This window comes from Coturnix japonica, chromosome 7, assembly GCF_054131305.1.
Source record: "Coturnix japonica strain WE chromosome 7, WE-NBRP24, whole genome shotgun sequence".
NCBI lineage: Eukaryota > Metazoa > Chordata > Aves > Galliformes > Phasianidae > Coturnix > Coturnix japonica.
In genome coordinates this window covers 19,271,868-19,288,461 of record NC_140669.1, presented here as the reverse complement: position 1 = coordinate 19,288,461, position 16,594 = coordinate 19,271,868, and the positions used below count along the sequence as shown (strand labels likewise).

The window sequence follows — 16,594 nt, the reverse complement described above, 5'->3', positions numbered from 1 at the left end:
TTCACAAATTTAATCATTGTTTGCATTTTTGTCAGATTACATCAGGACCTTCCCTCCCCCACAGACTGTGAGCAGATGGTGCAGGACATTCAATATCTGAAACTCAAAATTCAGTTTGTTAAGGCGTGTTATTCCTGTGATTTTTTTATTTTTTTTTTTTAGCAAGCAGACATAAAATTAACTCAGTGCACAAACAAATGCGTGAAAGGAGACTGCTTTACAAATATTATAAGTATATACAGATATTTAAATATTAACAATCATTTAGCCAGCTCCAGTTCACAATATTTTCTCTCAGCTGTCTATAGTGGTGTCATCTATGAGTTGTAATTGTTGCTCCTGCAGTTTTGAGCATGTTTTTTTCTTTTGTGTTGCCAACTCAGCCCATAATCCTGTAACACAATCTAGCTTGTCCATATGCTAATGGGAAGGCATTAATCAAAACATTGTTCTTCGTTACATTAACTGTAGAGCAATATCTCCTTGTTTCGTATTTCTTAATGGTTTCTTTGTCCAAGTCTGTGTAAAAATGCAGCCTCAGGGTGCTGGACTACAAGTCTTCTACAGTCTATGCTTGATTGGCTGAGTAATCTCTCTCATTCTGTTTGGCACTTTGTATTTGTGTCCTTGGTGTCTGTGGCACAAGTCAGTGAATTTTTAGGCAGAGTACAAGGTCTGTAGTTTGTAGGGTGACTTATTTAAATAGGCCCAAGGCTGGCCCTGATAGCTGTATGAGGCAAGGACATAAAGACCATCCTACAGATACTGGCTGTTTGCAGGCCATACGGAGTGTAATGCTTGCTCTGAGGGAACTCAAGAATGATCTGGTTTTTGCGTTGCCCTGTGTGGTGGAGCTGGCTTAAGGAATACAAATATACCTATGAGAGCCAATGTTTGTGCACTTGGGAGCTTCTTGGGAAGACTTGAGAGCTTTTTTCGTAGCTCCTCCAGCAGTGTTATGGCTCTGCTCCAAACCTCTGAAGCTATTAATAAAAGCCTGAAAATCATCCATCTAGTAAAATTCATGTCACTCCTCGAAACACTCAGTCTTCTCCAGCTTGCCAATGATTTGCTCCGCTTGTGCAGCATAGTCTATTGACATGAAGCTTCGTGTATTTACTGTGAAATAATGCATGTTATTACATGGTTAACCACATGGTAACTTCACTGGAAGCGATGGTAATTAGAGAGTAAGCTGTGTTAATCCTCCTGTGCTGTTGTTTGGTAACTGTGTAATTAGCTCAGGTCACCTGTGCAAATCAAAATTGCATGATAATTTTTCCCTTCTGCCACCTTGTAACAATTGCAAGTGAGTTACAACAGGGATGGTATCTCAACAGGGTGCATGGAAAGTGATCTGGCAAAGCAACACATTGTTTTCTATAAGGAACTCCTTTTTTTAATGTTACCAGCAGAAAACTGAATACAGAAAGAGAAGTTTAAGTTAATGAACAAATATGATTCTATTTTATTTTATTTTTTAACATCCTCGTTTAAATCTAGGTTAATGCTAGAGTGAATGGAATTCCTTCTCACCCAGTTGCTTTTTAGGGACTTAAGAAATAAATTGAATGTGCTCGTTTCACTTCCACTCTTACCAGTTGTGAATATTGAGCAAGAAAGCCACAAGTTTGGTTGCCACAGTATGCACAGTGAAAGACCAGGTGCAGAATTTCAAGAGGGCTGAGATGTACTATAGCAATCAAAAGACAGCCAGGAGCAGTCAGTGCTGTAGGGATTGTATGGACAGAGACTGCAAGTCACCTGAGATGTCAGTGTGACTTTTTTGCATAAGCAGTGAAGTCTACAAATTAACAGTATAACACAAAAATGAAAATACAGGGACTTGAGCTTGAGATGATTTTCTTTAATATTGCCTAAACTGTCTGTTAGAATACAAAGAATTAATTACATAATATATAACCAGCTTCCATCAGTGCTCCAGCAATCTGTGCAGTACTATCTAGGATGCTTTCCCTGTGACACTTTTTCTGTCTCCAATATATCATGTAGCAAACCCAACATAACAGAGGCACACATCAATGTGAACAACATCGTCCCATGCAGAAATTTTCACAGTTAATTTAAAAAAATCAAATATAAGCAGCCCAGCTTCTTACTAAACTAATTAAAAATATAAATACAATAAGCTCTGACTGAGCTTTTGACAGGTCATTAAAAACACAAAATTGAGTCAAGTACCAGGACTACTTTCAATATACATCAGAATGAGGTAAAATAGTGAAGCTAAAGTTAAATTAATGCTGTTTCTGTTTCCACTGTTCCTCACCTGGTTTCTGTGGCTGTGTGTGGTTCTCCAAAAGGTCTGAGCAGTTTAGTCTACAGAGTGGAAGAGACCATTTCCAATTGCTTTTGGTTTTGTATCTGCTTCACTAGCAGCATTACCACCTATGTGTGTTCCATGCAGTGCCTTTTTAACCACGAGTTTTGAAGTAATTTTCAGTCTTCTGCAATGATTTCAGCAATAGACGGACTCCCTCCACTTCAAGCATATACTTTAAAAAAACTTTGGTTAGAAATACAGCTGTGCTTTTGTTCAATTAGCAGGGATAAGATCTAGTAAGCATTTTCCTTCCAGGAGCTTTAATACTGTTGTTTCCCGTGGGAGTCCTAGTCCTGAAGGTATCCATGCTGTGTACACCTTAGTTGATATCTCAGTTCCTCACTAGGGCAAATAAGTACTTCCCTTGATAAGTTTGACTTCTTAAGGTTAGTTTGGTACTTGGCTGTAAAATGCCATTTTCCTTGGCATCTTTGATGCTATATTTGTAATGTGAGATATTCTCAAATGAAAAGAAAAAAAGAAAGAAAGAAGTATGGATGTAGCTACTGCGATTGTTTTTCCTGTTGTTCTTGAGTCATTACTAGCACTGTGAACATCCTGGATACCTTTGTGTTTCACTTAGACCTTCAGGAATATTCCTTATTTAGTCTGGAGAAAAATGTGGAGTGCCAGTGTGAATGAAAGAAAGCACTACTTCCTAGTCCTATCACACCTTGATATGAGGGAGTCAAGCACTAGAAGGTATCTTAGCCAAAGAGCTTAGATACAGTTCCGTGACTCAGTAATTGCGCAGGAGAGACCTGAGAAAACATGGCAAACAAGTATTAATGCTGGATCTTCCTCATTCTCTATTCCTTTCTGCTGCCTCTACATCAGATGGGTCTCCTTTTTATCCCTAGCATTAAGTTTTTATCACTTTGCTAAAATACTATAAATCAATAAAATAGGGCAGAAAATTGCTTTCTTACATCATTGCACCAACATGCCTCTTGTATGGTCTGGAATGACAATGAGAAATCCATCTTTCTGTAGACAAAAAATGCCCATTCCCAGTACAAAATGCAGGCTGAAAAATCCAGAATAGATTTTAGTCTCAGCTAAAAGCTCACTTTTCAAATGTTTTGAAGATCAAGACAAAATTCCAATTCACTAAAAACCAGATATTAATAATAAATTAATATTTATGTTCTCTCCTAAAACTCTTTTCTCAGTCATTCTTCTTCCTGATAATGCTTGCTTGAATTTCATGCCAAGCCCTATAAAGACCTTTTAAATTTTTTTTTAATTTTTTTTTTTTAAAATATACTCACTAGGGGGAATGCTCATAAAATTCAGCCTCAGCCACAATCTGGACTATGGTCTGCCAAGCTCCACATAAATAAATCATCAAGTCATTCTGGCATCTTCTGGGCCAGAAGGAATATCTTTGGGGTAGATTTAAAGAGACATTGCCCTGCGTAGTGTTTCCTTTGTGGAGAAGACTAAGTGTTAGCACAAAGGCTACTTTGAATTGCAGATACTGGGGGTTTTGCAGGTAACTGCTGCAACAAATTACAGCAGTAGACTTTTTAATTCCAAAATTCTGACTACTTTATTTAATCTTCCCTGCTGCTATCCTAGCAGAAATCAAATACCTGAGACCTCAAAGCAGCGTGAGTGAGTGATACTGGAGGTGCTGATTTTGCGCTGAAATGTGTGCAGAACACACAGCAAGCAGCCATTTGAGAGTTTCTCTTTGCAATCTGAATACTGAAACGAGGATAAAGCAGCCAAACATTTCTTGGCTTTGCAGCTTCTAAAGCCAATCTAAACATTGAGACGTGAGACTGCTGCAGCTCCAGCAGAACACACTGGAGCTGACCTAACACAAGTTGGCTTGCCATCCTTCTCTCACTCCCTTACACCCCAGGGAAAGAAAGCCTGGGGGTACATTGAAGGCCCACTGCAAGCATCCCAGAGCTGACAGCAGGCAAGACACCACAAAGGACGTGTGCTCTGTAGTCCAGACTCAGAGTTGAGTACTAGTCATGGCACCTCCATGCTGGCTCAGACTGATCTCTGGCTGTGAAATGGAGACTTGTTCACCTATCCCTTGTGGGGACAGCTAAGTAAGGACATGTAAATCAGATAATAATCAGGAGAAAACAAGCCATAGCTGGTTTGTCAAGAGGAGACCTTGGGCCTCAGTCCTTTCTGCCATTCACAGTTCACTGAAATCAATGGAGTTGTGCCTGCAATTACACCACAGGGAATTTGGATCATTTTATTTGAACTGTGGGAAGTTACTGAACAGTAACAATAACACAGAGGAAAACTGCCTTATTCCAGCCTTGGTTAAAAACTCCAATTCAGACCAGGTTCATTGAAAGGTCTGAAGCCATGCTAGTGCCTGAGCCCACTGGAGAGATTCGGGTGGGCAGCAGGGAGAAGTCAAGCAAAAATGAGCTCAGTTTTTCTATCTGCTCCTTCGTTATTAAGAAAGGAGGAGTCTGAATTTCCTGAGATCACTTGGGGTAAAATGAGCGCTTAGAGGTGTACAGCATGCATGTACATGATGGAACCAGAGACTGAGTGACATCCATGCTCTAATCTTCAGGAAGAGAATGAGTTGTGGCTGAACCACTACTCACTTGAAGGTGATTCTCTGTGAACCAAAAGACTTACTGTTATTGAAAGTTCATCTGTGGAAAAATGTATCAATCAAAAACTCCTCCTGAATCATACTGAAATTAAATCTTGGTGCTCTGATTTGTTTTGTTTTTAATAGTGGCATGAAATAAATGACATACATGCTGTTGGATCCATATTCTCTGGATATATTTCTGAACTGAAAAGTGTCACTGAGAAATACGTGCCAGGGAGTTACAGGTTAAGGATCATTTACATAAATTAACAAATTTGCAAATGAATTCATCTAGTGAAAAGTAAGACACGGGACACTGCATTTTAATAATTGACATTCCACTTGAAATGCAATGTTCTTGAGGAGGAAATTGAGCTCCAGGTTGCTATTAGAACCAGCGGAGCAGCAAGAGCTGGAAAGAAAATGCCATCTCATATTATGCGAGTTACTGCTTCTGAATAACAACTATCTTCCGTTCTGAAAGACTTTCCTTTAATAAAACTAGTACTGTGATTCTGAGGGAATTGAGAAAAATTCAGTCATCAACAATACTGGTCAGGAAACAAAAATCTGAGAGATCTTTGTGGTCTGGTCCTACCATTCAGCTACTAATTCAGTACGCTCTCAAGTAATCTTTTTTTTTTCTCCTTAATTTGGCAGCCTAATCTCCTCACTTTTCAGTTACACCAAGTAGTTACAGGATTACCTCAAAGTATGCAATGCTGATAGAAAATCACAAATGATCTAATTTTTTTCTTCCCTGTCACAACATAGGTTGAATTGCAAACACAAAGATAAGTGATCCATTTAGCTGCTTCTTGCTGTCCTGAGCAGTTTAAGAATGCATTGTGTTACAAATATTATTCTTGATACAAAACTAATGACTTTCATAAGGTGCTATTCAGTCATTCAAAGTCATAATACTTTCATTAGATGCCATAAATACAAATTATGTGCTCACACAGAGCTGGAAGCAAATCTGTCCCTTGTAGTGTTTCTTAGTATAATTTAAAAATTAACTTACAGTGAACCAAATCATCCTCTCAGTGATATACTTTTTCCAAGATCACGTACAGTAGGTGTGTCATGTCAGTGAATGCCAGTAAATTTTCTCCTGCTGTAATATTCATCAATACTGATGAGAGAGTTTCTGTCATTTATCTGACTGCAAATCTGACATCATGCATAGAGCATGCTCAACTTCTTAACTAAAAGGATAAAGCGACCAAGTATTGCTACCTGCATGCAACGGTTGACATCAACGGTTTTACTTCTGCTTTTGTGTAATTTATTGCAACAAGATTGACAAGCTGAGCAGGTTTCTCTCCCTTGTTTTGGAAGTTGTTAAGATTGGTTGAGAAGCCCCTCTGAATGAACCAGTTGCATTAATAATATTTATTTTATTGAACGATTCAAATGTTTGAAAGACAAATATAAGATTCTTAGCTGTACTGAGCTCAGGCTCAAATAAAGGAGTTGGATGACATCCTTTCTCTTCAGCATTCTGATACACACTGAAGCCTTTATATACAAGTAGATTAAGTATATTTGCAGCATGCAGTGATGGCCTGATACACTAAACTCCCTGACCTCACTGGCACAGAAGCAAATTCCTCTAACTCTTCTAATAAGGTGCATCTACTGAGTCCTATAGCCGGAAGGCTTGTTGAGTAGTATTCTCCTGTGCTGATTAACAGACTGGATGGAAAAAAACTTTTTTTTTTAACTTTATTCTTAATGGCACAAAAATAAGTACCACAAATATTGAAGAGAGTGATCAGATGGTAGATTTATTTTAAAATTAAGGAAAAAGAAAGCAGTTCTTACACTTTTTTTTTTCCAATGCAGTGTATTTTTCCCCCACCAAAGCAGCTCTATAACCTAGGTCAGAGAGTCCCCTGTGCTCTATGCTCTGAAGAGAACTCAATTGGCTTTGCAGAGGTTCACAGCTTCACCAAATAAGACTTTACCTTTAAGAGTGCAGTAACACTGTGAATGCCTTTTCACCAGGGTGTCACTGATGGATCTGAGCAGCTTTTCATGTATGCGTGCTGCAAACTCTTTATATTTTTACATTCTAATAACAGCGAACAGCATAAATTATCTCTAATTCCTGATTCTGCGAGGAAGCAGCCATCTGGTCTAATACCACTGTGACAGTGATATAGGACTGAACACTCTGTGCTTGGTCTGCTGCACAGAAAAGGACAATAGGACATATTTTAAAATGTCAGGATACATCAGAACCATATTCAGGGAAGTTTGCATTTATGAAAATTGATAGTATTGGAGATATATCATGATGCAGATCTAATCATGGCTGCTGGTATGGTGAATTAAATTAAGAGCTGATTTGAATTTTTCTAATTAAAGTTGTGTTATTCCTTCTCTCCTCATGTTTTCTTTTCTGGTTAAAAGAAAAAAGAAAAAAGAAAAGAAAAAGAAAAAGAAAAAGAAAAAGAAAAAGAAAAAGAAAAAGAAAAAGAAAAAGAAAAAGAAAAAAAAAAAAAAAAAAAAAAGGAAGCTTATTAAAAAATATTCAGAATCTCTCCGTGATTCAGATTTAAATCTTTAGAAAAAACCCTGTAGGCAGTGGTGGTTTCTCTCAATGGATGTTTGTTTGTGTTCTAAAATCAGTGCTTATGTTACATAATTGTTTGAACCAAAAAGACTCTGAAGTAAGCTTCCCCAGGTCGGCAGGGCAGGGTGGCAGTGGGCACAGCAGCCCAGCATAGCCTGCACAAGGCATTCTGTGCCTTCTCTCTGGCCCTCTCAGAGCTGTCTTATCTGAGTGCCTTCAATGCCTGAATTATACTCACAAAAATGAAGGAAGGGCAAAAAGAGAATGAAGTTTTATTTATGTGGGAGTAAGCACCCTTTTAAGGTAAGCGAACATTAATTAGATCAAAACCTATCAGTACATTATTTACCCCATGAAATTAACTACAGCTTTATTTTCATATTTACTTGTCTAAGAAGCTCATTTATGTAACTTCTAATGAAAATCTGTTTGTTTTTTGTGTTTTTTTGGTTGTTTTAAATAAAGCCAAATATTTTTTCCAGAATTCCAGGATCAGAAACTTAAAGTATCATTTTTAATGTCACAGACTATGTTTTTCCATTATTAGCATTAATGACTTTAAGAAATTTACTTTATAATTTTAAAAATAAACATGAAATAGTTCATTTCAAGGCATGAATGGTAGTTAACCTATGGAGGTCAAAGTGTTAAATACTGTAATGGGATTTTTAAAAGGACTTCTTAATTTTATGACCAATAATATCATTTCTAATTTTATGTACTAGGAGGGGCCATCAAATTCATACTCCAGGGTGTTAGCTGATCACAGGGATAAGAAACAGTCCTCTCATCCCTTTTTGCCATGTAGGACATTGTGTAATTAGCCAGCTGTTTTCTTTGAAGCACCTAACCTAGGCCACTGGTGAAGGCAGAATGCTCAGCTTGAAGGATAATTGATCCAATCTGGCATGGTAACTCTATGTTCACTTGTCAGCTCTTAAAATATATATTCTTCAGATCAAAGATGGGGCATTTTGGGGGTTTTTATTTTGCTTTCTATGAGTGCCAGAAGTTTACGTTACATGAATCTGTACAGAAAGTGGTCCTTATGGAGCTTATGGTGTTATATTAGCTAGTTAGAATTGTCCACTGCTATGTCTACCTTAAAGAATGTACAGTATACAGAAATAATTCTTGCAATAGCATCTTAAGGATGTTATGTTTGCTAATTCTGGTTGTCAAATGTTGAGTCATTGTTCATTGTGCATTGTTCACTCTCTCTGGACTACTCTCCTTCCCACTACCATACCATCCTGTAAGGGCCAGAATGTCGCTTTCAGGGACTTTATTAGAAACATAAATGTAATCATATTTATTATGTTATTATTTGTGAAGGAAAAGGGAAGATAAATACAAAGAAATGTCAGTGAGCTTAGTCCAGCTCCTTCCTTTGCAGGGACAATCTCCTGTGATATTTGCCGATAGATTCTGTGAGATGCAAAGGTTCTGAAGACTGTCAGATTTCTTCTGTTCCATTAACTGGTTATAATCTTCTAAAGTCACATGTACTCTAAAATTCCTTATGAATTTAGTTATTCATATTTTCTTCTGATCCTTAAACAAGTCAAGAAACCCACTAGTTTTCACTTTTTTGTTTCTTTTCTTCTGAAGTAAAATCCAGTCAAATCTGTGAAATCCTAAGCCTCTTGCCATTTCTACTAAATAAAGTGGAAGCCATGCTGGTTTCCCGGACTCTTGTCAAATGATTGCAATTTAAGTAGTACAAACAATGGAGAAACTGAATAGCCACTTGTGCTCAACTCTACTCGGTATATATTTAATACCTCCATCCCTGTCATCTGTACATATATGTTGGAAATGAGTTCTGGAAAGTCTCTGAGTTTTGAGCTTCCTTTCTTCTCTCCTGCATTATATAGGGATCCTTGGTGACCAGTCAGTGCACACAAAATTCACAACCACATGTTGTGGCAGAGCTGGCCCAAGTGTTTGCTGCTGCAAAAGAGAAGCCATGATCCCTTTCTGGCGCTATGACCATACCAAGCCCATTCAACATAATGAAAACAAACTTGGCAAGAAAAAAATTGCTAGTTTTATTCATTTTGTCAACTGAAATGAGAGAGTGAACTGTTTTGTTAACAGTGTATTTCATCATTTCGCTGTGGTGTTTAACATGACCCAACATGCCTGGAATGGAGAAAAGCAGTTGCTGTTAAATGTTTTTAATTAAACATATTGTGCTTTGGTCTCATTGGGTTTCTCCTTGGTCAGACAAAAGATCCCACACTTCCCTTTCTTTCCTTTTTTCCCCTTGAAAAGCTAAAAGTAGTGCTGGTTTGTACCTGCAGCCTGTGCTGAGCTTTCATTTAGTCAGAGAGCCAAAGAATGCACAATGGCGAACATTTCTTTTTTGTTGAGAAAGTGAAACAGTGTCTTGACTTTAAATAGAATCAAATAATGTCTGGTCCAAGACCTGCAAACATCTGCTAATCAGACTCAGGAAATGCTAATGAAATGAGAGTTTATAACAGAGATACTGATAACAGGTTGCTGTGTAACCAAGAGAGATCTGTGCTTTTTGTCATCTTCTATGAACTCTTCTACATCTGAGTAGAAATTGCATGTGTTGGTTAGCACAAGTTTGTGGACAGTAATGAACTAAAAACTGGCAGTCTTTTTCCAGACAGTGCAAAATAGTTTGGGTGTGTTTTATAATTATTAGAATTTCTAGAGGTTGTTCTGAAGAAGTTCAAAGCATGGGCCATACCTTATTCTTAAATCAATTTGAGTAGATTGTGCAGTCAGCATATGACAGAAGGAATTTGAATTTTGTCTTTGAAAACCACCACTGTAGGAGCTGGATTATTCATTCCTATGTATTTTTTCTCTCTTAGAAACATGACAGAACAAGTAAGAAAGGAGGAAAGAAGGAAAAGGGAGAAAAAAGGACAAGAAGAGAATATATAAAAGAATACAGGAAAAAAGCACCAGAAAAATAAATAAATAAATGGGAAGAACAGAATAGAAAACAATGGGACAAGAGGGAGAAAAAGAAAAAGAAAAAAAAAGAAGAAAAAAAAGAAGAAGAAGAAGAAGAAGGAAAGAAACTTGGAAAAAGACAATTCCAGTATACTTTCTGAAAGGATCTTCAGTAAAAGACTAATAATCCATATGCTGCGACAGTACTGTCAGTCAGAGGAAGAAGGCTCTGAAATGAAGTGGGAAGCTACACACATCAGGACCACCAACGAGAAAGGTAGGCAACTCTTTGCTGCTTTAATACCTTATTTTATTTTAAAAGATGAAAAATTGTTTTTATTGTGCATTAGAAATATGAATGACACATTTTTCCATGATAGCCCACTGTCCTGCTAGCAAGTGTTTTCCGGTCAATCAATCAGTCACTCAAGCAGTCAAAATCTTTAACCACATAAAAATCTATTGAGAACAAGTTTTATTTACAGTGGCGGCCTGGACAAGGAAGCTCACAAACAGCAATATGTAACATCACTTACAGACATACAATCACTATTGTATATTACTAGAAAGCACCCAAACATATCACCAGGCATAAATCAATTATATAAAATACCACAAACATCAAATAAACCAATAAAAGAGGGAAGGTCATAACACCACCAGACATGTCATGAATAACTACCACAAACATCAGCCTGTGATTCATCCAGAGTATGAATAAAAAAACAACAGAAGATATGCAAGCAATTCCTGTTAGACCCTTTTGCATTCTGTTAAAAATCTGATACTGTCTTTTGATATTGTTTATTTTATATTACTTCTATTTATATTTCACTAAGAACATGAACAATTTTTAAGATCTGTGTTAATTAAAATAAAGGGGTTTTTTTTTTTATATAAATGTGCATTTCAGCACTCATGGATTTTTTTAAATTCGTTGCATATAAATATCTTCATGCTTGCCTATAATTGCTAATGCCATGTATTTAATAATTACATTCACTATACTATTGTGGTTTTGTCTACTGAAAGAAATTGGGCATGGAAAGCTATGGAGGACATATTTTGGTATAATTGTCATTGTCATTTCCCTGCCTATGTCCCAGATTGTGAATACACATAATTCAAAAACCAGTAAGATCTGAAGAATACCTCTGAAATAATATTATGGACATGTTGAAAGCTTCAGGTATTCATCACCTCCCAGAATCTGCACCGGTATTTGTATGTTAGCTGCAAAGAATGCGTAGAAAAACAACATGAAAGTTGGTCTTTAGAGAGCCAAGAGCTTAAACACAGGACAGCATATCTGCAGTGGTTAACTATGATGATTGCCATCAGTCAATTTTTCAGTGCTGGACACTAGTTTTCCTAGTGTGTCTGTATTCATCTGTGTCTTATTCCCAGAGGTCCATGTTAATGCTGCCAGTCTAGAGGGGTCCTATTCTTCTGTGCTCTTAAGTGGAATATGTATTTATATTTTTTCCAAAGGCTGCAAGAGTTTAACCTTCACAAATTCTGTTTTGTTTGATAGTCTTGGACATATGCTTCTCGCAGGAATAAACTGCTGCATTCAGAACAGATGTCCCATACATAACCACTAGAATGAAATGTTATGAAATAAATAATATTGACCATGCTAACTTTAATCCACTGGGTAGCACTCCATGTTACTCAATATGAAGGTAATATAAATAAGCATATTGTCAGTCAATATTGGCAGAAAATTAAATAGTATGTCTCATCAGATGTTCTTTTCAAAAGGGAAGTCAATGAACTACCCGCAGGTGATGAGGTGCTGATATTGTCCACCTTTCAAGCTCTGATAGTGTTCAGCTGCTGAGAATCTGACAACATGAACCTGTCTACTAACTTGGCAACAAAAGTGTTTCATTGCTGAAAATGAGATTTGCTTTTAAAACCACTTTATTGCTAAACTAAATGTATTTAAATGGAAAAAGTAGATGAAATCATTTGGTTTATTTATATACATCCTCTTCCAGCTATGGAGCTTATTCTAAAATTCAGAATAAATACATCACCCAAACTCTTAATCTAGATCTGGTTTTAAACTGATGATATTGGCTGAAAATCAGACTGCCATCATTTCAGATTAGTCATCTTGCTTTGTTGATAACATATACACCTAGAAGCAAATACTGCCCATTTTAAAAATTCCAAGCCTTCTATGCATGCATTTTTCAGATATAGACCCAGCTAGTATATGCTAAGACTAAGCAATTTGTTTGCAGCATGTCACATAATTCTCTTTTTTTTACACCCAATATCTATGATTAAGAAATGTAATACATACTAAGAAAGTCTTAGATAATTTACACGATGCATTAAAGTGTTTTGCATGAGAATATAGTATGATGCAGACAGCGGAAGAATTATGTCTTTCATTAAAAGGTTTGCAACTCAGTGTGCTATGATATAACTATAGCAGTTTTTCTGTCTCAGTGAAGGTTTTTTATTTTAAACACTGCCTTGAAAACCAAGGGATGCATATGCAATAGCATTACTTTAGCTATATGTTTTAACTTAATATCACCTCTTAGTAATTACACACTGTCAGTTTACCTGCTGTCCCAGGGTTATGGGTGAACAGCTCTGCTGTCACTGTTCTTCATCTCTCTGAATCTTGATGTAAGCAGTAAAATAAGATGGCATTTTTTCATTATTTAACGTTTTAAAAAAATCTGAGTTCAAAGCCTATTTGAAGCAGTTCATCAAGGATGATATACATTAAGGTCAGGATTAAAAGAAAACCAATTACATGGAAGAAATATGATTTTTGCCACAGATCCTTTATGTGCAAATTAGAATGCGTATTTGCTGCCTAATTTAGAAAGCAGCAAAGGACAACTTACAGGGACACAGGGTGGCTTTTGGAGGATTTCAGAATTTGTGTTTCCAGAGGAATTTATGCAGGAAAAAGAAATTCTGCACTTGACAGAAGACTTGTGTTTGGGGTAAAATCTGATTTTCAGTCAGCATGTATTGCGCTATCTGAAAAAGTACTATAGGTGAGGACATCTTTTAACTGCCAACTTGGGAGCTTCTCTGGATTGGAGTACTCACAAGGTGTGGCAGCATACATAGATGCCATTCTGTGCCCTGTTCATATTTTCACCATGTTACTGACAGAATAAGAGAGAGCTCTGAGTTGATGCAGCATTTTGGTTTACAAGGCTGGAAAAGCCCATCTGTTTGGTTATCAGTATCTGCTTGAGAGCAATTGGTCTGTATTTCAGGGGCAAAGCCAACTATGCAAAGAGCCATATGATGGCTTCCTTCTCTCCAGTCCACTAAAGTTAAGATCAACTTGCTGTCACATTTTCTACCTGTTTTTGTTGTCTTTAATTGTGTTCTTATCACTTACCTACTTCACTGTATGCTCATCATTTCTTCTTTTTATATTAAATGTTTCCTTGGAATTCGTAGTTTCCACTTCAAAAATCCTCTGCTACGTTTTCAGGAAAAAGAAAACCAAGAAGTGTAGTACTTTATAATGTCCAGGTGCAGTAACTAGCATTTTGTGGATTCTTCATCTCAACACGTAGATCAACGTGATAGGTAGTTATACTAGTGTATTCTCATGCTATATATTTGAGCTTTTTGTGAAGGTAAGAACAATACTAGCTATTTAACAATGGTACCTATGAATCAAAATGCAGGAGATTGAGTTGTGTATCTAAAAATCACTTTATAATAATTAATATCAGATGGTACAATAGCTACCACCATTTTAGCTATCTGGTAAAACATGGTGTAATATCTTGCACTCAAACACAATTCCTCTTTTTTGCCATATTTGATTTATGTCACCCGTAGACTTAATAAATCCAGGGCATTTAAAGGATTTTTCCATAAATTATTCTGTTAGTATGTGGTCTTTGATTAAATTTGTCAAGCTGTATTTAAAAACAAATTGAAGAAGCAGTAAATCTTTTGTTGTTTGGCCAATGCGCACTTGTATTTTGGTACAGAAGGATAATGTTCTACTGTGAGTGCAAAGCTGCCAACACTGAAAATTTGTATATCCTCCCACAGCTTGTTTATGACACAAGAAAGCTCAGCATGTCTTGTCCTGCAGTGACACTTCACCCTAGAGGGGCTGCAGTATTTCTTCTGCCTCCTTCTCCCCACAGACTGGCAGATCCGAGTCACAGCCAAAGGACCTGGGCAGCAATCTGTTCCCAGAGCGTAGGAGAAACCCTAAAGAGACATAGAGCTAAAACTGTTTTTGTGCATCAGAGTGTGCTCAGGTTAATGAGGTTAATGCACAAATTCCTGACTACTGTAATGTCTTTTAAGGATGTGGGCACCTGAATGCCTTTTAATCTAATGGAACATTCAATTACCAAAGATGCCATGCACCAGGGCACCCTTTTAAGGCTGTTCTTGTCTTCTTCTTCCTGCCAACTGAGCTGAGTTCCAGACCCCTGAGAGAGATCCCTGGCATTTGATTGCTGTCTAGTCAATAATTTGCTGAATGAATTACAAACTGTCTCCCAAATGCTCTGGGAATCTGAAACGGTGCAAGAGACAGTGCCTCACCTTATGAAAATGCAGTGATTTGAGCTATGAGTGAAAATGATGATAGCTGTGTCCCAGCCCTCAGGCACAGGATTTCAAAATGTGTTCTTATTAGTGCTTAGAGAATGTCCCTGTAGAGCTTATTTATTTCATATCCAATCAGCTCAGATGAAGAGGAGATCTTTAATCTATTCAATTCTTTGTTGCCTCGTATGTTTGGAGCAAATGAGCAGTAGCTGATATCTCACCTGATAACATTCTTCTGAGCCTGCTCCAGATCAGAGCAATGGCAGAAACAAACTATCTCTGAAATTAATGTTCAGAAAAATAGGATTTAAATAATTAAATTTAACCAAATTAAAACTCTCTTTAAATCTTCCTGGGTTTATCTCTGACACATGGTATCTTAAAGGTGCTGTGTATCTTGCTCTGCAGCAAATTGACATCGAATTCTATAATCATAGAATCATCAAATGATAAAATCATTAAATCATAGAATCAGCCTTAGAGTCATAGAGTGGCTTGGATTGGAAGGTGTATTAAAGATCATTTAGTTCCATCCCCTCTGCCATAGGCAGGATTGCTATTGACCAGATCATCCAGAACCCCATCCAATCTGGCCTTGAATGCCTCCAGGGATGGGGCATCCACAACTTCTCTAGGCAGCCTGTGCCAATACCTCACTGGCTCACCTCTGAGTGACATGGGGTCAATAACTGTTCCCCTTTTTCTGAAGTTCTGACTCAGTCCCGTGTGCTTCCAGCACCAAAGATATCATTAGTTAAATAGCCTATATCTTATGATATTCTTATTTTAAAATGATCTGACCTCATGTTTTTAGTGTTGCATATTGTTATTTAGCTGCTGCTGAGATTTTATTAATGCGTGGCAAGTAGGTATAGTAGCACACTTGCTCTTACTTCTCTAGTTTCTACAAACAAGGAACAGCAGAATAGTTTTTTAGTTGGCCTTTAGTGCAGGATTTACACAGTAATTTGAGCTGCAAGTTATAGAAACCTTCAAATTGTACAGTATAAAATCATTAGAAATGTTGAGTTCCACAGCATCAGGTTATCTTAGTTCATATAAATAGAAATTTGTTTTAAGTGCCAGAAAAAATATTATCTCAAAAATTTAATATCATGTCTTCATGAAGTAGTTAGCAAAGGTAGTAAAGGATACAGGAAGTTCTGTTCTTTCAATATATGAATTTTAAAAATTATTTGCAGTGCCTCTCTATTTCATGACAGGAGAGAGAAAAGGGTCACTGCTGACTGTTAGTAATGTCTCTGGGATCCTGTCTTCTGTACTCTGGTCTTGAAGGTTTTGTCACTTAATGTACTTTGCTAATGTGAAAAATGGAACAGAAACAAAAATGATAATGTGATAGTTTCATCTGTCAGTCTTACATCTTGCATGTATAGTCATATTGCTAGAATTTGGCCCACTGCTTACAGGCAGGCCATTTTCATAACCTCAGGAATAAACAAGCTACTCTAGAATGACCAATAATTTTTTTTTTTAAACAGTATTTATTGCTAAGATTTAAATTCACCCAAAGGAGGGCAGAAAACCAGTCTATTTTATGTTAGCATCATTTTTTTAT

The 16,594-nt window shown here is 37.0% G+C and overlaps 1 protein-coding gene and 1 long non-coding RNA gene across 15 annotated transcripts in view; one reads left to right on the top strand and one right to left on the bottom strand.

Annotated features, from left to right (window-relative positions):
- The window catches only part of LOC107316667 (uncharacterized), a 365,025-nt gene that overhangs the window by 160,891 nt on the left and 187,540 nt on the right, over window positions 1-16,594 (top strand). For 12 of the 14 annotated variants that reach the window (XR_014948026.1, XR_014948025.1, XR_014948029.1 and 9 more), the window contains one exon: window positions 10,362-10,723. The gene's annotated coding sequence lies outside the window, so the exon portion shown is untranslated. Of the gene's footprint in view, window positions 1-6,675; window positions 7,813-9,686; window positions 9,734-10,361; window positions 10,724-16,594 lie in introns of those variants that run through there. The other 2 variants (XR_014948035.1, XR_014948036.1) reach the window with 2 other exon arrangements.
- LOC146760104 (uncharacterized) overlaps window positions 1-16,594 on the bottom strand; it is a 63,856-nt gene that overhangs the window by 2,043 nt on the left and 45,219 nt on the right. The gene's annotated exons all lie outside the window — the stretch shown is intronic.